Consider the following 23,141-nt stretch of genomic DNA (forward strand, 5'->3'; position numbering starts at 1 on the left):
AAATTTAAATGCTTCTTTGTCCTGTGTGACTCTTTAGTCCTTAAATTTACTTTTTTTCCCAAATATTACTGTGGTCAGATATAATTTCTTTTGGTGGTAGTTGCACACGTATCTTCTTCCATCTGTGTTAGTCAGCTTTACCTGACTGTAACAAAACCCCTGAGACAAATAACTTAAAAGGGTGAAAGGTTTATTTTGGCTCATAGATGGAGATGTTTTAGTTCAAGAGTGCTTGGCATGGTCATTTTTGGGCTTGTGCCATAGCAGTACACGATGGCAGAAGCATGTGGCATGGACAACCTATTCACGGCAGAGTAGCCAGATATAAAGAGGGAGGGGGCTTAGATTCCAAGGGACATGCGCCAAAGACCTTCCACTAGGCCCCACCTCCCAAGGTCAGCACCTCCCAAGGGCACCCCAGACCAGAGGCCACGCCTTTCCCACCTAAGGCCCTGGGGACATTTAATATACGAACTATAACACCCTCCTTTTCTTATCAACACTTATTTATTTTTTTATTGTGTAGAGGTCTCTTGGGACAGGGTGGCCTGTTAGTCCCTTCTTATTCCTTAGATGGTCTTAGTTATCTGAAGGCAGACACAGCAGAGCCATGAGGAGATTTCACAGAAGTAGACTAACACTGCCTTGGGCTGGCAGGGACCTGAGGGGACGGGGGTGGAGTGGCAAGGATTGGAAGGTGTGTATTAAAGATGTTTTAAAATTGATTCAGCTCACTGAGACAAAACCTGAATTTTTAAAAAATATTTTTTATGTAACAGTAGATGGACAGCATGCCTTTATTTTATCTATTTTTTATGTGGTGCTGAGAGTAGAACCCAGTGCCTCACACGTGCTAGTCAAACGCTCTGCCACTGAACTACAGCCCCAGTGAATATATTAAAAGTCCCCGAATTGTACTGCTTAAAAATGTGAATTGTGCTCGGTGGTAGAGCGCTTGCCTAGCATGGGTGAGGCACTGGGTTCGATTCTCAGCACCACGTATAAATTAATACATAAATAAAGGTCCATCAGTAACTAAAAATGTTTTTTAAAATGTGAGTTGTGTTGAGCGCAGTGGCACACATCTGTAATCCCAATGACCCAGGAGGCCAAGACAGGAGGACTGCAACATTGAGGCCAGCCTCAGCCATGTAGCAAGACCCTCAGCAACTCAGACCCTGCCACAGAATAAAAAATGAAAAGGGTGAGGTATGGGGTTACTGGCAAAGTGCCCCTGGGATAGATCCCCAGTGCCAAAAATAAAATAAGTATAAATTGTGAATTCTATAAATTATTTCTTGGATCTTTTAGAAAAGAATATATTGAATAAATAAGCCAAGCATAAGAAGATACAAAAAAAGAAGAAAACCATAAAAATGTCCATTAATTTTGAAGTGCTGTCAAATTTTATTTATATGTGTATAAAAATTGTTGTAATGACCATACTACCAAAAGTGTTATACAGACTTAATGCCGTTCCTATTAAAATCCCAATGACATTCTTCATAGAAATAGAAAAGGCAATATATACGTAATATATTTGTATTTATATCTATATGTTTGTGCATATGTCTAGGTCTACATAGAAAAAATTTTCTCAAAATATGGAATAAGGTAAAAAGGCAGAAAATTAAGCCACACGCAGTGATACACACCTGTAATCCCAGTGGCTCAGGAGGCTGAGGCAGGAGGATCATGGATTTGAGGCCAGCCTCAGCAATTTAGCGAGGCCCTAAGCAACTCAGCAAGATCTCATCTTTAAATAAAAATACAGAAATAAAGGGGGAGCTGGGGATGCGGCTCAGTGGTCAAGTGCCCTGTGTTCAATTCCCGGTACCAAAGAAAACAATTCAAAATATAAGAGTGGAAACATCCTATAAGCTTCCCAAATCGGTAGGTGCAAGAGTCAGCTTGGCCTCAGGTGCCTCATCCGTAACTCTAGGCGCTAGAAGAAAACTGAGCACTGCTTCCAAACTCCTGAGGGACAATAATTTCCAAACTAGCATCTGGAACAGTCAACGTTTAAAAGGTAAAATGAATCTGTTTTCAGATACGGGAGGACACAAGGTGACCTGGCACACATTTCTCAGGAAGTTGCTTTCCTAGTGCTGAGCGCCAGAGGATGGAGGATGGGGAGAGAACCGCGGAGACACAACCACCCCGCTGGATGACCTTGACCTTGAGCAAGTCCGAGAGCAGAAGAGTGAAGTTAGCAGGTTACGTTCCGGTTTGGATGGACAATGTCCACCAAGAGCTGGCGTGCTGAAGACCTGGATCCCAGTGCAGCAACATCCAGAGGTGGGGTTTGGGGAGTCGTTGGATCAAGATGGCTTATCAGTGGATTAATCCACTTGACAGATTAATCACTTGCATGGGGTTCCTATGGGACAAGGTGGGAAACTGTAGGCAGGCGGGGCATGGTTGGAGGAAGCAAGTCATTAGGGACATACCCTTGACCCTTGTCCCCTCCTCTTTTTTCTCTCTGCTTCCTGGCCGCCATGAGCTGAGCAGCCTTCTTCTACCGGGCTCCTCTGCCAAGAAACTCTGCCTCACCTTGGGCCCAAAGCAATGGAGTCCGCCCACCACAGATGGAAACCTGTAAAATTCTGAATCGAAATGAACCTTCCCTCCTCCAAATTGTTGGTGCCTGGTATTTGGGTCACAGCAATGGAAAGCTAACACGGTGTATTAGTTAGCTGTTGCTGTGTAACAAAACACTCTAAAATTTAGTAGCTTCAGAAAATGATCCTGTAGCATGTCTCACGAGTTTGCTGGATGGTTCTGCTAATCTGAGCTGGGCTTCAAGGGGCTTACTCACATACCAGACGCACGTCAGCTGTCTGGCTCCGTTGAACTGAGTCATGTCATTCTAGAGTGGCTGGAGTCTCCACTTGGACGAGTGTGCTGGCCACCTGAGTTCCAGGTGGTCTCTTCCAATAGTCGGCTGGCCTAGTGATCCAAGAGAAAAAGTAGTCAGAGGCGATTTAGGACCTTCCCTGAGAACCAGAGTGCTTTGCTTCTGCCACAATCACTGTCCTGAAGTCAGTCCCAAGGCAAGATTAGACCCAAGGGTGGGAAACACCAATGGAGTGTTGCAAGTTGCCGTGAGGTCACATCACTGAGGGCAGGGGTCTGGGAGGGGATATAAAATGGCTGCTTTTGTAATCAATCTACCATGGGAAAAGAAAATAAGGATGGTTAAAAGACGGTCCTTCCCGAGTGACATTTCTATTCTCTTCCTCTGTGACCTGGGATGAAGGGACCTTCCTCCAGTGTGGTTTAGACATCACTCTGTTCATCTCCCCATAGTCTCCGCATTCAGAGGAGATTTTGCAGAGTCCCTGCCTGGTTAACCCTGAGCTAGTGGGTGTCACCAGAGTGTCATTCGGCTCGTCACCGGGAAAGGACATTGAAGGGGATCCCCCTTCCCATTCCAACAGAGGGAGGCAGCAGAGGGCTCCTGCTGAGCTCTCCAGGGAAGGAAGGGCAATGCCCCCTCCCGCGGGCGCCCCCTCCCCCCATAGATCTTTCCAGAAGCCAGGCATGGAGGTGCTGAGGGTAATGGAAGTGCCTGCTCAGGCGGAAACTCAGAATTACGCCAGCTGCTCCCCTGTCTACAAATGGAGACCTTAAGTCACCTTGGAACAGATTCGCCTTATTATCTCTCGAGTCTCCTTAAGTTATATAAATGGAAGGCCAGTCAGCTCGCTGCCTTAGAGAAAGGTGCACGGGGACCCTCACTGTCTTCAGCTCAGAAAGTCTGCTTGTCCAAAGAGTCCTTTCTAAACCAGGCCAGGGAGGGGGCAGTGGCAAAAATGCACAGGGGCCAGGAGACTTGGAAAAAAAGGGAGGGAAGGGTTATTCCGGTGTCATGGTGCACGCCTGTCATCCCAGCGGCTCAGGAGGCTGAGGCAGGAGGATCGCAAGTTGGAGGCCAGCCTCAGCCACTTAGTGAGGCTCTGAGCAACTCAGAAGACCTCACAAGCCCATTTCCACGTTCAGCAGAGGCCCCGGCAGGGAGGTGCCTTGAGGATGAAGATTTGCTAAGCAGGCAGTCCCTTGGGCTGCAGGGAGTGACCTCCCCCCTGGGAAGCCAGAGCCAGTCCTCAGTGTGCATTTCTCACAAGCGCCACTAGGTGGCACTGGGGCTTCTCGGGAAGCAGACAAAGCGCGGGGCTTTCAAAGGGTCTTGCCAAAGGCTGCCCACTGACCTGCGCCCACAGAGGGGAAGGGGACACGCACCTCCTGGCCAGTGTCAGCTGGCCACCCACAGGGCCCAAGCCCTGCTGTGCAGGTGGAGCCAGCCCAGAGCCACTCCCAGGGGAGCTGTGTTCGGGTTCAGTGGCTGGACCTCTTCAGATCTCGATTTCCTCTTCAACAAAAATGGGGAGGCTGACAGATTCAGCAGCAGCGGGTAAGGACACACGCCCTGGGAACGCCACGCCCATCTGGACACAGGGACACGGGGCTGAAACAGAGAAGTGGGGTGAGGGCTTTTGTTGTTGTTTTGTTGGTACCAAGGATTGAACCCAGGGGTGCTTAACCCCTGAGCCCCGTCCCCAGCCCTATGTATATTTTATTTAGAGACAGGGCCTCGCTGAGTTGCTGAGGCTGGCCTCCAACTTGCGATCCTCCTGCCTCAGCCTCCCGAGCCGCTGGGATGACAGGTGTGCACCACCACACCTGGGTCAAGGCTTTTCTTATGGAAAGAAGACTTTGGGGCCACCTCCTTTCTTTCTTTCAATGGTTCTTTTTAGTGATGCATGACAGTAGGACCTATTTTGATATATTTATACAAGCATGGAATATATCTTATTCTAATTCCGACCCCAGTCTTGTGGACGTACCCGATTTTGAGATTCACTGTGGTGTTCGTATAGACACATAGGAAAGTTCCCACACATTAATTCCATTTTCTTTCCTATTCCTGTCCCCCTCCTCCCTCCCTTCATTCCCCTTTGTCTAATCCTCTGAACTTCTATTCTTCCATCTTCTTCTTTTTATGTGTTAGCGGATGCTAACATATCAGAGAGAACATTCAATCTTCGGGTATTTTTTTTTTTTGATTGGTTTATTTCACTTAGCATGATCATCTCCAGCTCCGTTCAATTACTGGCAAATGCCACCATTTCATTCCTTTTTATGGCCGAGTAATATTCCACTGTGTCTATGTCCCACATTTTCTTTATCCATCCTTCTGTTGAAGGGCACCTAGGTTGGTTCCACAGCTCAGCAATTGTGAACTGAGCTGCTATAAACATGGATGTGCCTGCGTCACTGTCGTGTGCTGATTTTACGTCCTTTGGGTATAAACGAGGAGTGCGACAGCTGGGTTCCATGGTGGCTCCCTTCCTAGTTTTCTGAGGAATCCCCATCCTGCTTTCCAGAGTGCCCACACCAACCTGCAGTCCCACTAGCCATGGTGAGTGGACCTCTCCCCACATCCTCGCCCACATTTGAGGGCACATCCCTCTGATGCTACCTTGGTGACCTTCCAGCTGTGACATCTAAGTGTAGCCCTCTCCTGGCATTGGGATGGCCAGGGGACAGACCTGGCTGTGCACCTGAGGGGGGGCATGGCCCGTGGTTCCACCTGGAGTGTCTGCTCCTTCTTCCTCCTCCGAGGCGTTACACAATGGCCTCATAAAACTGGGGCTGGAGAGTTGGTGTCTTCGATGTCCTTCCTGTTCACTCACAGGAATCCCTTCACCTACTGGATTTTCCGTGACTCCTGCCTGGCACAGATGTCATCTGCGGCTTCAAGATGCAGAGTAATAGTCACTGGAGCCGAGAAGGGTTTCTGCGAGTCCCCGTGTCTGGAGACAGACCAGACCCGGGGAGCAGTTGGGGGCTCACTATTTCTCCATCAATAAACTCTGGGTGGCTTTCTTTGCTCTGTGGCACTGCCTGTGCCTCTCAGCCTTCAGGGGTGATGGACAGGGCAGCGAGGATTTTCTGAGAGATCTGAGCATGCTCTCTCCTGCCTTTATCTTTCTTCCTATTTATTTTTTTTTTACAGTTGCAAGAATTAGTGTCTAAATCAAATCAACCACCGGGCAAGCAGCAGACTGCAGCTTTATGAGGCTGACAGATGACAGAAATGGGCAGCAGACCTGCAGGACAGGCAGGACCGTAAACCAGGCCTCAGAGCGCCTCCCTTTTGTCAAGGAGATCTATAAGCTCAGGGAAGGAAGCCCGACCAGCCAGGGAGTGTGTGGGTGAGCTTCCTAGGCCTGGCAGACGAGGTGTTTGTAACACACACAGACTGACATTCCAAGTTGCAAAGATACCGAGGCCGGGCTTGGAGGAAGAGCTGGCGTTTTCTTCCATTATGAATTATAAATACGATTAGCTGACACTCGCCCCAGGCACGAGGAAACAAGGCTAAAGGCTGTTCTTTCTTTTAATTTGGTACCTGGGATTGAACCCAGGGGTGCTCAACCCCTGAGCCCTGTCCCCAGTCCTTTTTATATTTTTTATTTAGATCCAGGGTCTCTCTGAGTTGCTTAGGGCCTCGCTAAATGGCTGAGGCTGGCCTCCAACTTGCAATCCTCCTGCCTCAGCCTCCCGAGGGATGGCAGGTGTGCGCCACTGCGCCTGGCCCAAGGATTTTCTTATGAAAGGAAGAATGAGGAAGACTTGGGAATCCAATGAATGAGATCCTCAGACCCATCCTGCAGGAGGGGGACTGGGCTCGGAGGTTTGGCACATTCTACAAAAAATCTTTGGGCCAGCCCAACATACTCAGTTCCCCGTGGCTAAGGGAGGTCAGCCGTGAACACTCAACACCGTCCACAGGGGCCACTGTCTACACAGCAGGTGCTGTGCTCACCTGCTCCTTCACCTGGGCACCCTGGGTTGGGCAAGCGATCTTATCTTGTTGGCTGAACCCTTGACATACTTAAGGGATTCTGACACATCTCTATTTTCTCCTCTTCCTTGTCCTTTGCCCTCGCCCAGGAGGACACCTCCACCTAGTGTTGCCTCCCAAGGGACCTACCAGAAGGGACCCAGTAACTACCTCCAATGCCCACCACAGGGACCCTCAAAGGAGAGTTCGCTGAGTTACCACTGGAGCCCAGGGGAAAACGCACAATGTGGAGAAAGAGGGTAGAAGGAAGAGCCGGATCGGGGTTAGAAGGCTGTCACGATTTTCCCTAGAAGCAACTGAAGTGAACCCTCATTAGTGTGTGTGTTAGCCATCAGTTCTGCTCACTGTTCAGATCTGTCTGAGTCTGTGAAATGATTTAAGAATCTAAGCATGTGGCTGGGTGCAGTGGCAGAGGCCTGTCATCTCAGCAGCTCGGGAGGCTGAGGCAGGAGGATCTCAAGTTGGAGGCCAGCCTCAGCCACTTAGCAAGGCCCTAAACAACTCAGTGAGACCCTGTCTCTAAATAAAAAGTTAAAAGGGCTGGGGACGGGGCTCCGTGGTTAAGTACCCCTGGGTTCAATCCCTGGCATCAATCAATCAATCAATCTCAGCATATGTAATTAGAAAGTCTTTCTATGATGTCCTCTACAAAGTAACACTAGAAAGAGTGTCCCCAAAAATCAATCAGCCAATCAGCAACACACAAAAGGAATCAGATCTAATAGAAAAAGCAAAACAGGAATTTGGATAATAATTAGTGATTCAGAGAGCCGTACGAGGGAGGATAGTGCCTTCATAAAGAAAATAAGAATATTAAAAACTTGATTTCTTCCTTAGGGGGGAAAAAAACTCAGTAGGCAGGTTGGAAAGTAGAATAAATACAGCTGAAGATCAAATCAGGAATCTGAACATTCTCATTGAGGAATTATGCCAGAACACGGCACCAAAGTACAGAAAAAGAGAAAGCACGAAATAAAAGTTACAAACTTCATACAGTGGTGCACGCCTGTCATCCCAGTAGCTCAGGAGGCTGAGGCAGGAGGCTCGCAAGTTCGAGGCCAGCCTCTGTATCTTGGTGAGGCCCCAAGCAACTGTCACTAAATAAAATATTAAAAAGGGCTGGGATATGGCCTCAGTGGTTAAGTGCCCCTGGGTTCAGTCCCCAGTACCAAAAAAAAAAAAAAAGTCACAGGCTGTAGAAGGTAGTGAAATTGCAAACGTCATTAAATTAGGAGCCCTCGGAAGAGAGAATAGACAGAATGAAGAAATGGGTTTCTAAGAGGCAATAAAGGCATTTCTCTTTAACAAGAAACTCGTGAATGCCGAGACTGACAGAGCCTCTCAAGAGATGAAGATGATAATAGAGCGGGATCTTCAAAGTCGGAACCTATAATTACACACTCAGCCCATTATAAAGCTATCAATCACCGGGAGGACAAAATAAAGACATCTCCAGGCACGCAGAAGCCAAACATTTTGAGATCCTCGGATACTTCCTAAAATAGACGCCAGAAGATGTGTTCCAGCAAGAAGATGGATGCAGACATGCCAAAGAAACCGGGGGCAAGAAACCGTGGGAGAACGTAAAATAGCAAGAGCTCGGTTTTATTTGTTCTTTTTAGCGCTCCACGACAGTAGCGTGCATTCTGACCTGTCACACGTACACGGGGTGTAACTTCCCAGTCCTGTGGTTGGACCTGCTGTGGGGTGTCCCTGGCTGAGTGTTCATATGTGAACGTGGGAAAGTGATGACCATTCATTCCCCAGTCTTTCTTATTCCCAACCCTTTCCCTTCCCCCACCAATCCCCACCTCTAATCCAGTGAACCTCCACACCCCCCCCCCACCCCCGCTACTGTGAATCGGCATCTGCATACGAGAGAGATCATCTGGACTTTAGTTCTTTGGGACTGGCTTGTTTCACTTGGCATGACCGCCTCCAGATCCACCCATTTACTGGCAAACGTCATCATTTCGTTCTTCTTTATGGCTGAGTAATATTCCACTGTGTATATGTACCACAGTTTCTTTATCCATTCATCTGTTGAAGGGCATCTAGGTGGGTTCCCTAGCTTAGCTGTTGTGAATTGAGCTGCTATAACACTGATGTGGCCGTATCACTGTAGTGTGCTGATTTTAAGTCCTTTGGGTGTATGCCAAGGGGTGGGATAGCTGGGTCACATGGTGGTTCCATTCTAAGTTTTCTGAGGAATCTCCATCCTGCTTTCCAGAGTGGTGGCACCAATCTGCAGTCCCACCAGCCACAGCTGAGTGAACCTTTTTCCCCACACTCTCACCCACATCTCTGTTAACTTGTCTTCTTGATCACTGCCGTCTGACTAGGGTGAGATGGATTCTCCGTGTAGTTTTAACCTGCATTTCATTAGGGCTGTTTTAGGAGTGAGTGTCGGTGACGTACACTAAGCAATCTAGCATGACTATATGGTGCCCTGCCTGGAACCTCGGTGGCCTCCGCGGAGGCTACATGTACACACTGCCCGGGATGGATATGGGTAGGCATTCCAAGGGATGGCACAGAAATGTGTCCCCAAAAGACAGGTGCTGAAACGTTCCCAGCATCATCCACAACACTCCCAGCCTGGCACGACACGGTGCTCACCAACAGTACGCTGGATCATTATAATCCCAAGTCCGAGAAATGTCATAGGACACTATCCAGACCAAGAAAAGGACTGTCATCGTGGGCCTGTGGGGATGAGTCCCAGGGGCACCAGGCCAATGAGCCGCCAGATACAAAGGAATCAATATTATGATCTCATTTATATGAAGTCGGAAAACAGACAGACTGATTCACGGTGACGGCCATCAGAACTGCGGTCTACCTGGGTGGGGTGACCGGACTGAGGAGACTCGGGCAGGAGTCCTGGGATCATGGTGATGCGGGTCATATTTATACGGGTGCGCTGGCCTTGGAAAAATTCATCAAGCCGTACACTCAAGATCTGGTCACGTTACCGTGGGTACATTATACTTTCATGAAAGTGATGTGAAATAATCATGAAACAAATACATCCAGGGAAGAGGGAAAGGCAAGAGAGGAAAGTCAAACTGCGCTGATTTCTTGTGGGGGCCACATGGGCACAGACAGCAACTGGAATAGACTTCAGGGGCTGGGGCTGGGGCTCAGTGGTAGAGAGCTCGCCTAGCACGTGGGAGCACTGGGTTCAATCCTGGCATCACACCAAAATAAATAAAGGTCAATAGACAACTAAAAAATATGTATATATGTATATGTAAATTATATTCTTTTTTTTTTTTGTACCAGGGATCGCACTCAGGGGCCCTTGACCCCTGAGCCCCGTCCCCAGCCCTATTCTGTATTTTATTTAGAGACAGGGTCTCCCTGAGTTGCTCAGGGCCTTGCTGTTGCTGAGGCTGGCCTCCACCTTGCGATCCTCCTGCCTCAGCCTCCTGTGCCCCTGGGATGACAGGCATGTGCCACCATGTCTGGCACAATTATACATCCTTAAAAGGTGAAAAAATACAGAAAAAATGGTAAAGCAAAATGTAAAGCAGGAAGAAATAACTGGAAAGTGTGTTAAAATCAAACAAAAATGATATGAGTGGTTCTAATAATATTGGCCATTACAATATATGTAAACGGATTAAACACTAATTAAAAGGAAAAGACTCTGGATCAAAATAAATCTCTAGCTGTCTGCATTTCATGTGAGTCACTTCTAAAACAAACAATCCAGAAAAATGAAGAAGATAGAATGGAAGCACTAATAAAAGCAAAGAGAGAGGGCAATATTTATTCAGATGAAATGGAATCCAAGACCAAATCATTTAATAAGGTTGGGCACCATGTGGCACACCTGTCATCCCAGAGCTTTGGGAGGCTGAGGCAGGAGGATCACTAGTTCAAAGCCAGCCTCAGCAACTTAGCGAGGCCCTGAGCAACTCAGCGAGACCCTGTCTGTAAATAAAATATAAAAAGAGCTGGGGACAGGGCTCAGAGATTAAGCGCCCCTGGTTCAATCCGCAGTACAAAAAGAAAAAAAAGAAAAAAAAACCACAGTGCAAAATCTGTACCCTGAAAACTAGAAAACACTGTTGCCTAGGAGGGGGAAATTAACAGGAAAATGACATGAGCATGTGTGACAGGGGATGAAGGTCTACATCGTGGTTGGGGTGGTGGCCACGGGAGCTCCACATTATGAATATCAAGCTGTACACTTGGCATCTGTGCATTTTATTATAAAAACTAATTGGAAGACTCCTGGTCTCAAAGATCCAAAGTCACCCAGGTTGAAACTGGAAGGCAACCAAAAGACGCTGGGCGCCCTGGAACAAAACAAGGAACAATCAAGCATCATTTCTGTTGCACCTCGGCCATGATTTTAAATACACGGAGCAGAACCTGGCAGGGCTACAAGCAGATGAAACCAGATCCTTGATTCCTCAGCAGGCAATTTTAACAACACCCTGCGAAACAGAAAGAGGACTTGAATAAAACAATTAACGAGCTCGGTCTCAGCATACACACACGCGCTCTTTCTTCCAACCGTCTTCCAACAGAGAGTCCATACCCCTTGACCACAAATGGAATATTCTGGAAAAGCCGACCACATATTAGTCCTCGCAGGAAATATAAATCAATGACAAAGACCTGTTAGGATTTGGGTTATATTCCCGATTGAAACACCATGAAATGCCAGGTAGCTGGGGTCACAGGTGAGCATCTTCACCCCAGGACAGGTATCACTTCTTTTTTTGATTTTATTTTTATCTCTTTTCTTTCTCAATTTCTCTCCCAATTAAAAAATCAACAGAATAGGGACTTGGGCTGTAGCTCAGCAGCAGAATGCTCGCCCACTGTGTGAGAGATTGGGTTGCATCCTCAGCACCAAATAAAACTAAAATAAAGAGATTGTGTCCGCCTATAACTAAAAAATAAATATTAAAAAAGTGAAATAAACAGAATAAATAAATTTTATGATTTTGTTTTGGTTCCTTTCAAAAACATTTTGTAGTTGCAGATGGACGGCATGCCTTTATTTGGTTTATTTATATGTGGTGCTGAGGATGGAGCCCAGTGCCTCACACATGCTAGGCAAGCGCTCTGCCACCCAGCCCCAGCCCCTGATCCACAGCCTCTGAGCCCCAGCTCGATCCCTGAGCCCCAGCCCCAGCCCCAGAGCCTCAGATCCCCAGCCCCAGCCTCTGAGCCCGAGCCCCAGCCCCTGAGCCCCCTAGCCCCAGACCTTTGGTTCTTATTTTATAGTACTGTCTTTAAAAGTTAAATTGAGTTTTTAATTTTTAAGAATTCACAAACTGAACTCAACGGTATTGAAAGACATTTTAGGAATGCAAGTATGTGTTAAGCTTTAGAAAAATCTACCAATGTCATCACTCCTTGATTATGTTAGAAGAAAAACCACATAATTTCCTTAGAAACAAAAACACTTTTGAATGTATTCAACGTACATACTTCTATGATTAAAAGAACGAAAGCTTTCAACCATGAGGCATGCACCTATTAAGATGGCCAAAATCGCCAGGCACAGTGGCACATGCCTGTCATCCCAGCGGCTTAAGAGTCTAAGGCAGGAGGATCGAAAGTTGGAGGCCAGCCTCAGTAAAAGAGAGGCCCTGAGCAACTCAGGGAGACCCTGTCTTTAAATAAAATATAAAAAAGGGCTGGGGATAGATATGGCTCAGTGGTTAAGCACCCCTGGGTTCAATCCCTGGTACTAAAACAAAACAAATCAACAACAAAGAGGCCAAATCCACAACACTGAGGATTTGACAATACCAGATGCTGGTTAAAGATGTGAAGTAACAGGAACTCTCATTCTGTGCTAGTGGAAAAGCAAAATGAAAACCGTTTTGGCTGTTTGTTACAAAACTGAGCATCCTCTTCCACTATGATCCAACAGTTGCTCTCCTTGGTATTTACCCAAAGGAGACGAAAATTTATGCTCACACAGAAATCTGCACAGGGATGTCTACAGCACCTTTACTCATAGTTGCCAAGACTGGGAAGTGAAGCAAGGAAGCCCTCCCTCATATACACAATGGAATATTACTCAGCCATAAAGAAGAATGAAATGATGGCCTTTGTTGGTAAATGGATGGAACTGCAGACTATCGTGCTAAGTGAAATAAGCCAATCCCCAAACACCAAAGGCAGAATGTTCTCTCTGATACGTGGGTGCTGACTCACGATAATGGGGAGGGGAGAACAGCAGTTCATTAGATTAGACGCAGGGGAATGAAGGGAAGAGAGGGGTAGGAATGGGAGAGACAGGGGAGTGAATGGACGTCACTTTCCCATGTTCACATAGCAACACATGAGCAGGGACACTCCACAGCAGGTCCAGCCACAGGAATGTGAAGTTAGACCCCATGTGGGTATGATATGGCAGGATGCACTCCTGCTGTCATGGAGAGCTAAAAAGAACAAATAAATATTTTAAAAAACAGCAACAGCCATGATAAATAGCTGAGGAGAGAAAGAAAGTACCACGGGCATGGGATGTTGACTGCGGGCAGCTGTGTGGGCCTCGAGCAAGGAGCACCTCAGAAATCTCTGCACCTTCTGCTCACTTTTGCTATGAATCTAAAACTGGTCTTCAAATAAAGTCTTTTTTTTTTTAAGTGTGGGGGACCCCAAAACCAAGCTTCTGGCGAATTAGGTTCTAAGTATGGCACTGGTCATCAAACACAAGGAGGGCTGGGGTGGTGGCTCAGTGGCAGAGTGCTCGCCTAGCACGTGCGAGGCCCTGGGTTCGATCCTCAGCACCACATAAAAATAAAGAAAGAAAGATATTGTGTCCAACTAAAAAATAATTATTAAAAAAAACACAATGGAAATCTCCCTACTTACTAATGAACAAACAACGTAACTATCATTGCTCTGTTCAACCGTTTTATTGGAAAGTCTATCTGGTGACATAATGCACAGGGGAAACCATATGAATATTGAAAAGGAAGGGACAAGACGGAGATCATTTGCAGAACAGATGATCATCTGCCTGGAAAAACTCTCAAGAGTCAATTGACAAATCAATAGGCGAGTTTGGCAGTGCCAGCAGATGCGAAATCCACAGAGAAAAATCAATCGCTTGGGCAGGGGATGTAGCTCTGCGGTACAGCACTTGCCTACCATGTGCAAGGCCCTGGTGTCATAGCCCAGCGCTGCAAAAACAAAACAAAACAAAACCAAAACCAAAAAAAAGAAAAAGAGGAAAAATCGAGCTTAATTACAAGCCAAAAAAAATTTAGAAAAGGAAATAAATGCATATCTAAAAGCAACAAATTCTATAAAATATCTAACAAGAAATCTGATAAAGCCAGGCACGGTGGCGTGCACCTGTAATCCCAGGAACTCAGGAGGCTGAGACAGGAGGATCGCGAGTTCAAAGCCAGCCTCAGCAATTGAGTGAGGCCCTAAGCAACTCAGGGAGACCCTCTGTCAAAATAAAATATTAGAAAGGGCTGGGGACGTAGCTCAGGGGTTAAGTGCTTCTGAGTTCAATCCCTGGTACCAAAAAAAAAAAAAAAAAGGGAAGAAATCCAATGAACATGTCTAAGTACTATACGAAGCAACTGAAATTTACCAAACAGTCCTTGGTAAGAGTGAGGTGTCTCAATTCTCCCCTAAATTCAGTGAACTCAATGGACTTCTAATCAAAATCTCAGTTAAGACTTAATGGTCTATATGGCAAGATGACTTTCCCCGGGAAAAGAAATTTCCAGAAATATCCAAGTTAATTTGGAAAAACAAGGAGTGATTCCTCTCATCAGATAACTAAATATCTTCTAAAGTAGGTCTGTGAGTGGTGAATTTTTCTAGGATTATCTAAAAGAATAGGGACACAAGTCCAGGAACATCATGTACCTATGAATAAATGCTTTATCATCAAGTTGGCTCAAATTCAGCAGCAAAACAATCAATATGCCGTAAATGATTAGAGTGCAATTGAGTATATAAAAAAAAACTCTACATGAAATAGCCTTACAGCATAATTAAAACAAATTACAAATGGTTTTAAAAGGCAAACATAGAAAAATTTATTTTGCAATCCCAGGAGATAATTCCTTATTAATACATAAAAGCTACAAGCCAAAAATAGAGTATGATTTAGAGACTGAACAAAGATAAAATGTTTGTCAAAAACATTTGCTTTTTCAATAATATATAAGTGGCGGACAAGAAGAAAATAGTTACAGCATCTAGAACAGAGGGGTAATAATTAGGACATTGCTTTCTTTCATCAGATTTTGAGACAGAATACAAGAGGCAGGGAAAAGTCTATTTGGGGACAGTTGCAGAGGTCTCAGTCCATAGACGCCTGACTGCATTGCTCTGCGCCCAGGGGGAGGTAGGACATGATCGGGGAAGGGCCCAGCAGAGTAGACCCACTCTCCTCATATTGGTAAGAAGGAGGACAGAAGGGGTACGGGGCTGCAGGGAAGACATATTCAAACTGGGATGGACTAATTAGGTCACAGCTCTCATAATCCAATCATTTCACCTCTCAATATTGCTGTGTTAACAGAAGCATTTGGGGGACACCTCATAGCCAAACTATAACTGCCATATGTAAAGAGTTTTTACAAATCAATAATGAAAGGTTTAAATAAAGTCAGCAAAGGCTATGAAAAAGTAATTCACAGAAAAGAAGAAATGTATGATAGTTAACTTTAGATAGTGGTATTCAGAGACTTGCAATTAAAATTAAAACAAAATTTTGTCACTATCACACTAGTGAAAATGACATAACACCCAGAACTGGCCGAGATGTGGGGAAATGAACATTCCTGTACGTTACTGGAGGTAAGAAATATCGATACACTTTTGTTTAACAGCCACTTAAGAGTACGTATAGAAACTGAAAAACCCCACATGAATTGAGCAATTACAGTTTGTTTGAGTCAGCTTCTTTTTTTGCCACTGTGATTAAAAACAATTGTTGAGGAGGAAAAGTTGATTTAGGGCTCAGGGTGTCAGGTCTCAGTCCACACTCTTGGGCCGAGGGGAGGCAGGACATCATGGAGGAAGAGTGTGGGGAGGGAACAGCTCCTATGGGGACCAGGGAGCAGAGACTCCACTCTCCAGGGACAAATAGAGACCCCCAGCCATGGCCCCAGGGCCACCTCCTTCGCCACACCCCACCTGCCTCCAGGGGCCACCCAGGTGACCCCCAGGGAGCCATTCACTGATTAGTTTAAGACCTGCACAACTCAATCATCCTTTCTGTGAACTTTCTTGCATCATCTCACATGTGAGCTTTTGGGGGGCACCTCACTTCCACTCCGTAACAACAGTTCTAGAAAGATCTTCAGAAAGATGCTCAAGGTGGGGCCTCGTGGAGACCTTAGGGCGCGGAGGGCATTCTTCCAAGAGATAGGGAACTCAGCCCCTCCCTGTCTCTTCCCAGTACCCAGTTTTACTCTGCCACATGCTCCCCACCACCGGGTGCTGCCTGGCTACAGCCCCAAAAGCTCCAAAAGTGTGAGCCAAAATAACCCCCTTTCTAGAGTGGATCATCCGAGGGACACAGGGAGGGGTGATACTACTCCTGAGTGCACTCTCCTTCCCTGGTCTCCCTCAAAGAAACCGGAGAAAGGGTCTGTCGGGTCAGCTAGAAGGTCAAGGGCTCGAGTCAGGCCACCCCACGAGAGGCTGCCAATCCACCCAGAAGACATCGCATCCCCTCCGACTCGGGTAGTGGCCTTGAATACAGAGAAGGTGACCCTTTGCTGGTTGTCCCTTAGGTCCCCTCTGAGGAGAAGGCTCAGAGCACATAGGGAACCCCTCCCTTTCCCAGCCAACAGAGTGCAGAAGGCAGGAAAACCATTTGGCCAAGGAGGCAGACAGAATTACCACGGAGGTCTCCGGGGGATCGCATCAATTTGTAGCTGTTATTACAGAGTAATGTTCCCTCCATAGAAGTCTGCATGCACGTTTAATGAATTCGTAAAAGTCCCCACGGGGACAAGGGAAGGGAGGGGTTCGGCTCTGAAACTTCACCTTAGCTGAGCTCCTGGAAGCCATGTGGGGTCCCCCACCAGCGCGGCCCAGCGAGCAGGCTGTGGCGAGGGGCCACGGGAGATGGGGAAAAACAAAGAGTCACACACGCAGATCTCGAAGATAAAGCTGGGGTTGGGTGGAGCGCCGCTCTCTGATGGACAAGCGGGTCTCCAGAATCACGCCAGCCATCTTTACTAGGGATGGGTCGTTAATCAGATTAGAGACCAGGCAGGCCTCATTCTTTGTCTCCGTGGAAGTGACAGAGAGCCAGAGTATGCAGCCATCTCCTTGGTCACGTTCTACATTTGCAGTGAGCAAGCTGGGAGCAGTGGGCAGCTCTCAAGCAAGCCCATTGTTTAAGGTCGCTGGTTGGCTGGCAGGTTCGGGAGCAGCGAGCTGGGGAACCCTGGTTATCTTAGCAAGGCAGTTCCTTCCTTCCCAGGAGCCCTGCGCCTGAGAGCAAGGTCAAAGCTGATAAGACTCTTGCAACAGAGCCTCCCCGCGGAGAGCATTGCCATAGCAACCGGGCATCCTACACCTCTGCACGGGAACCTTCCCAGTCACCAAGCAGGCCACAGAACATGAAGTCATCAGGGAGCCCAGGCTCAGACACTGGTCTCCCCGTCACTGTCACCGCTCTCCTGGGAGGCCCCTCCCCACCGAGGAGGCAGGTCCCCATGCCAGCTGAAGGCCTGCGCTGGTGCTTTGGGGCGTGTCCAAGCTCCCTGGGGAGGTGTCCCCATTCTTTCCCTGATGCCTACACCCCTTCCTGAGCCTTGGGCCCTGAGGGTCCATGGTCAGGTGGGTCATTAGCCAGGGTGCCTCCATTCCAGCTCCAAGTCCCACACAGAGAAAGAGCCAGGCAGGCCATGTTCCCAGGGTCATGATGAGCCAGATGGGACCCTAGAAAGGGCTCCATCTTCTGAGCTACACACACCAGGATTCAAACCTTGACTCTGGCTGGGTGTGGTGAGCACGCCTGTCATCCCAGTGACTCGGGAGGCTGAGGCAGGAGGATCACAAGGTGGAGGCCAGCCTCAGCAACTCAGCGAGGCTCTAAGCAACTCAGTGAGACCCTGTCTCTAAATAAAATAAAAAATAGGGCTGGGGAGGTGACTAAAGGTTAAGTACCCCTGGGTTCAATCCCTGGTACAAAAAAACAACAAAAAAAAAAACAGTTTTAAAAACATCTCAGTTCCTTCTGGGAGCTGAGTCACATTTCATATCTGAGCCTATGACCCAACATGGCAGGCTGCTTGGAAAGACATCGGAGTGTTTCTTCTTTGCTAGATATTACTCTAAGTCCATTCAAACACACCATTCTCATTCCTATTTTACAAATCGGGAAACTGAGGCACAGCATTTTTTTTTAAAGTAACCAAGAGAAGATCACAGGAGGGGTGTGGTGGCACACACCTGGAATCCCAGTGGCTTAAAAGGCTGAGGCAGGAGGATCACAAGTTCCAAGCCAGCCTCAACAACTCAGCCAGGCCATAAACCACTTAGCAAGACCCCATCTCAAAATAAAATGGTCAATAAAGCCAGTGGCGCACACCTGTAACCCCAGTGGCTTGGGAGGTTGAGGCAGGAGGATCACAGTGAGCAAGGCTCTAAGCAATTTAGCAAGACCCTGTCTCAAAATTAAAATAATGAAACATAATAAGGGCTGGGATGTGGCTCAGTGGTTAAGCACCTCATTCCCTGGTACTGGAAAAAAAAAATCAAAAGTACAGCCAGAATTGAAGGATTTATATTTATTATTATTATTATTATTATTATTATTATTATTATTATTATTATCTTAACCACTGAGCCATATCCCAGCCCTTTTCTAGTATTTTACTAGAGACAGGGCCTCACTAATATGCTGAGGCTGGCCTCGAACTTGCAATCCTCCTGCCTCAGCCTCCAGAGCCACAGGGATCACTTGACAGAGCCTTTACATTTAATTACTCATTTTCCTGCCTCTCTTAACAAGGAGTGGCTGACACAGTTAAGGAGCCCATGTTCACTGACTTGCTCAATCAGTCTGTCACTCGATAATTTCTCGAGTGCCCATCTGTGTCGGGCCCTATACTGGGTTCAAGGAATTCGGTGATGCAGAGAGCAGACGCATCCTTCTTCTCTGAAGCCTCTTGGTAAATCTGTGTGTGCACAGGGGAGACTACTGGTTGGAGACTAATCAAAAACAAACGAACAAGCTACAGACTCGGAGAAGGATCTTTCTGCAGCAGGGAGAAAAACGGTGGGGTGGCCTCTTGGCGGGTGGTGTCTGAGAGGTGATGTCAGACATCACCTCTGGGATGAGACCTGGGTCAAGAGTGGGGGAGCCACACAGGGCAGCAGCAGGGACCTCCAAGCCCTTCATGCTGTTCACTCTGCGTAAGGCCCCAGGTCACCTCCCTTCCTGGTCGCTGGGCAGAGCTCGGTGCTACCTGACAGCCAGCTCGGAGCTCTGGTCTGGCCGTGCTGGCCCAGGCCTGGACGTGCTCCGGGTGTGCTGGGTACTTAGAGGGTGTCAATCAGAGCAAGAGCCCTCCTTGACACAGACCAGGAAGTCCAGCTTCTGCCATGGGAGCCTGGGTCTGCCATTCAGCCTAGGGCTCTGTGATGTGCAGGTGGGGGGAGAACTCGTGCAGATGGGGGCCAGGCTGCTCCTGGCCACCTCGGCTCCTGCCCCGACTTCCCCCTGGCACTGAATCCTCAGCCATCCCCGTTCCCTGCGTCTCCCACCCCAGCAGCCCCGCTCAGGGGAGCGGTGACAAGCGGTGATTTTTTGTGTGGCACAGCCCCAAGGGAAGCTGCTGGTGTGCAGAGCGCCTGGCTGTCCCCCGGGCTGTTCCTCACACTAAGCAGCCATCCGCTCGGCTGAGTCGCCAAATCCAGGGCTAAAGCTGAAGCTTAAAAGTCTGAAAGGCAGAAAAAGGAAATTGGGGCCAAGGAAGCGGATCGTGCCTTCCTGCCTGAGCCCCCGTGCCCCGCTGCTGATCCACTCCATCTGGAGGCTTTGTCTCGCTCGGAGAGTTTCCTGGATTTCGAGAGAGCAGGTGGGGACCCGAGTGCAGGGCTTTGGAACAATGGACCAGTAGCTTTGTTATCTTGGCTTGCTTTCTCCACTCTGAGGTGGACACACGCGTGCGCACACACACACACACACACACACACACACCCACCCCCGGATGCACACTCAGCACACACAGCGCCCTGCTGACAGTGAGGTCCAGGCAGGAGCAGATGGCTGCTGGGCTGGGAGGTCCAGAGGCTGAACAAAGGGGCTCTCACAAAGGTGTGGGCGGGGCTGGGCTTGCAGGGCTGAGCCTGCGGCTGCCTTAAAGCGGATCTTCTGTGCCCTCTGCCAGGGCCTGGGCGAGGGCTGGGCGGGTGACCGTGACTGGCCAAGACCATCCAGGCTTCTGGGAAAGATCTTCTTTGTCCTGAGAGAGACAGTCACCTGAGAACGAAGCCCTTTCTGCATGGGTGTCCTCCCAGCTCAGAGCTGAGGCTGGGCAGGTGCGACACTCAGAGCTGAGGTGCCCTCCTGAAACCACTTGGGGGTGTCACCCACAGGCTGAGCAGACACAGGGCAGGCCCCCAATACATGGTGGACTCTGTTGCCAGGAGCACACCAGGTGGGAAGCACGCATTCCTCAGGTGGGCAGACCTCAAACAGGGACAAGAAGGGGGCTGCCAGGGGTCCCCTGGTGAAGCCTGCTGTGAGTCTTACCCAGTGGAGGCCAGGAGTGTCGCACCGATGGGCGTCCCTCCCTATGGAAACCCGAGAGTGGGAGAGAAGGTTCCGCCAACTAGTGCTACCTTCCAGGCCTGGAGCTCAGTGAGGACCTAACATGGCCCTGTGCATTTTGGACAGCTGCATTTTTTTCAAATACATATATTTTAGTGGCAGGTGGACTACATTATTTGATTGATCTGTTTGTACGTGGTGCTGAGGATGGAAGCCCTCACACCCGCTGAGCAAGCGCTCCAGCCCTAGCCCCAGCCCCGCCAGCTGTATTTCTGTGAAGGGCCTCATGGTCAACCAAACTCTATCCTGAGATCAGAGCTTTCCACAACACAGGCTGAGCCAGACTCTTTGCCTGCTCCAGAAACCAAGGTTTACCTACCTCCCACCTCAATGGTCAAATTTCACAAACGAGTCGGGCGCAGTGGTGCACACCTGCCATCCCAGCGGCTCAGGAGGCTGAGGCAGGAGGATCGCGAGTTCCAAGCCAGCCTCGGCAAAAGCGAGGCCCTGAGCAACTCAGGGAGACCCTGTCTCTAAATAAAAATACAAAATAGGGCTGGGGACGGGGCTCAGGGGTGGAGGGCCCCTGAGTTCAATCCCTGGTACAAAAAATAAAAAATAAAAATAAAAAAAGCCACTTCACAAATGGCTTTCCAGTCCTCCATCCTTGTGGTCCATTCAAACTTTCTAGAATTTTCCCCACCAAACTCACCCTCCCAGCCCTCTGGGCCCTGTCTTGTCTCTGGTCCTTAGCCATGTCCTTCTGTCCTTTCCCCTCTTAGGCCACCGTTCTCTAGCCAAGGGGTCCTTGGCAATGGTCCAGGGAGAACTCCATTGAGACCATTTTGAAGTCTGGCCCGATCACGTTATCAGGAAATCACCGGATCCAGCTCAGAACAGCTCTGACCCAGGCGAAGCTTTGTGGATGGTCCCACCACACATCACAGAGCGAACCCTGTGCAGCCCTCAGCTATCATGAAAGCAGATATTTGGTTTTTGTCCTCAGTTCTAGAAACAGAACTCCTGAAACCTGGGAATTTCCTGAATAATAGGAGTTTATTTTATCATTCATAACAGACTCCTTTTGGACTCATTCTGAGCCTGTGGAGTCTCCAGGGGGTTTCAGGGTGGGGGCTGGTCAGCAGAAAGGTCAGACACAGAGTTAGAGTGCGGGAACTTTCAACCCACACCCCAGTCTCCAGGGAGGAGCAGAAGGGGGCTGGAGACGGAGCTCAATGACAACTCTTGAGTTTGGCATGGTGGCCCAAGCCTGTGATCCCAGTGGCTCGGGAGGCTGAGGCAGGAGGATCGCAAGTTGGAGGCCAGCCTCAGCAGCTTAATAAGATGCTGGGTTCAATCTCCCCAAAACAAACAAACAAACAAAAAAACCCCAAACTCTTGAACAAGATTCAGACAGCTATGGAGTTGGCAGACATATCCTTGATTCCCTGGGGACAGGGCTCCTGTCTTGGGACCCTTCCTGACCTTGATCTATACACCTCTTTTTCTGGCTGGTCAACTATGACAGGAGTATAGTACTTTCCTAAGATCTATAAGTTGTTCTAGTAAATTACTGACCCTGAGCAGGGATTGTGGGGACTTCTAAATTGGTAGTCAGCAGGGCAGAAGTGTGGGCAGAGGCTGGGTACCCGACTTGTGGTGGGTATACACAATGAGGACCAGTGTTGTGTGAGTAGGTCTACACTAACTCTAGGAGTCAATGTCAGGCTGAACTGATTTCTAGGACACCTAGTTAGTGTCAAAGGATCACAGAATTGATTGGTACAGGAAAAGCAACATTTATTTGGTGTCAGAGAAGAACATACCTTTTTTCCAGGTGTGGTGGCACGTGCCTGTCATACTCAGGAGGCTGAGGCAGGAGGATCGCAGGTTCTGGGCCAGACTCAGCATCTTAGCAAGACCCTGTTCTCAAAATAAAAAATAAAAAGGGCTGGGGATGGGAAAAACAAAACCCAAACCATGCACTTGGACATTAGCACTCACTGTGGGAGTGAGAGGTGAAACAGGGAGGTGTGAACTGTCCCCAAGTATTTTACTAATACTTTTATTGAAGTACACTTTGTGTGTAATAAAATGCACAGATGCCAGTGCCCAGCTGGATACGGATAACGTGGAACTCGTGTGGCCACTACCCCAACCAGATACACACCATTCATCCCCGTAACACAAGCTCAAGTCTTTTCCTGTTAATCTCCAACAATGCTTTGTAGTTTTTAGGGTAGATTTCCCCCTTTTTTTTTTTATTCTGGGGATTGAACTCAGGGGTGCTTAGCCACTGAGCCCCATCCCCAGCCCTTTTAATATTTTGATTTAGAGCCAGGGTCTCGCTGAGTTGCTTAGGGCCTCACTAAATTGCTGAGGCCAGCCTCAAACATGTGATCCTCCTGCCTCAGCCTCCTGAGCAGCTGGGATGACAGGTAGGCACCACCATGCCTGGCTAGATTTTGCAGTTCTTTGGTTAATTTATTCTGAGGTGTTCTATTATTTCTTTTGGAGACTAATGTA

The 23,141-nt window shown here is 48.2% G+C and overlaps 1 long non-coding RNA gene across 1 annotated transcript; it reads right to left on the reverse strand.

Annotated features, from left to right (window-relative positions):
- Positions 1-1,737: 1,737 nt before the first annotated feature.
- Positions 1,738-22,486, reverse strand: LOC125611434. Its single transcript, XR_007341619.1, has 4 exons — positions 22,442-22,486; positions 4,243-4,468; positions 2,823-2,949; positions 1,738-2,380 (listed from the first exon to the last, which is right to left on the reverse strand). It is a non-coding gene; the product is annotated as an uncharacterized LOC125611434 (long non-coding RNA).
- Positions 22,487-23,141: the final 655 nt, after the last annotated feature.

The sequence above is a fragment of the Marmota marmota genome, unplaced genomic scaffold (assembly GCF_001458135.2).
Source record: "Marmota marmota marmota unplaced genomic scaffold, marMar, whole genome shotgun sequence".
Lineage (NCBI taxonomy): Eukaryota > Metazoa > Chordata > Mammalia > Rodentia > Sciuridae > Marmota > Marmota marmota.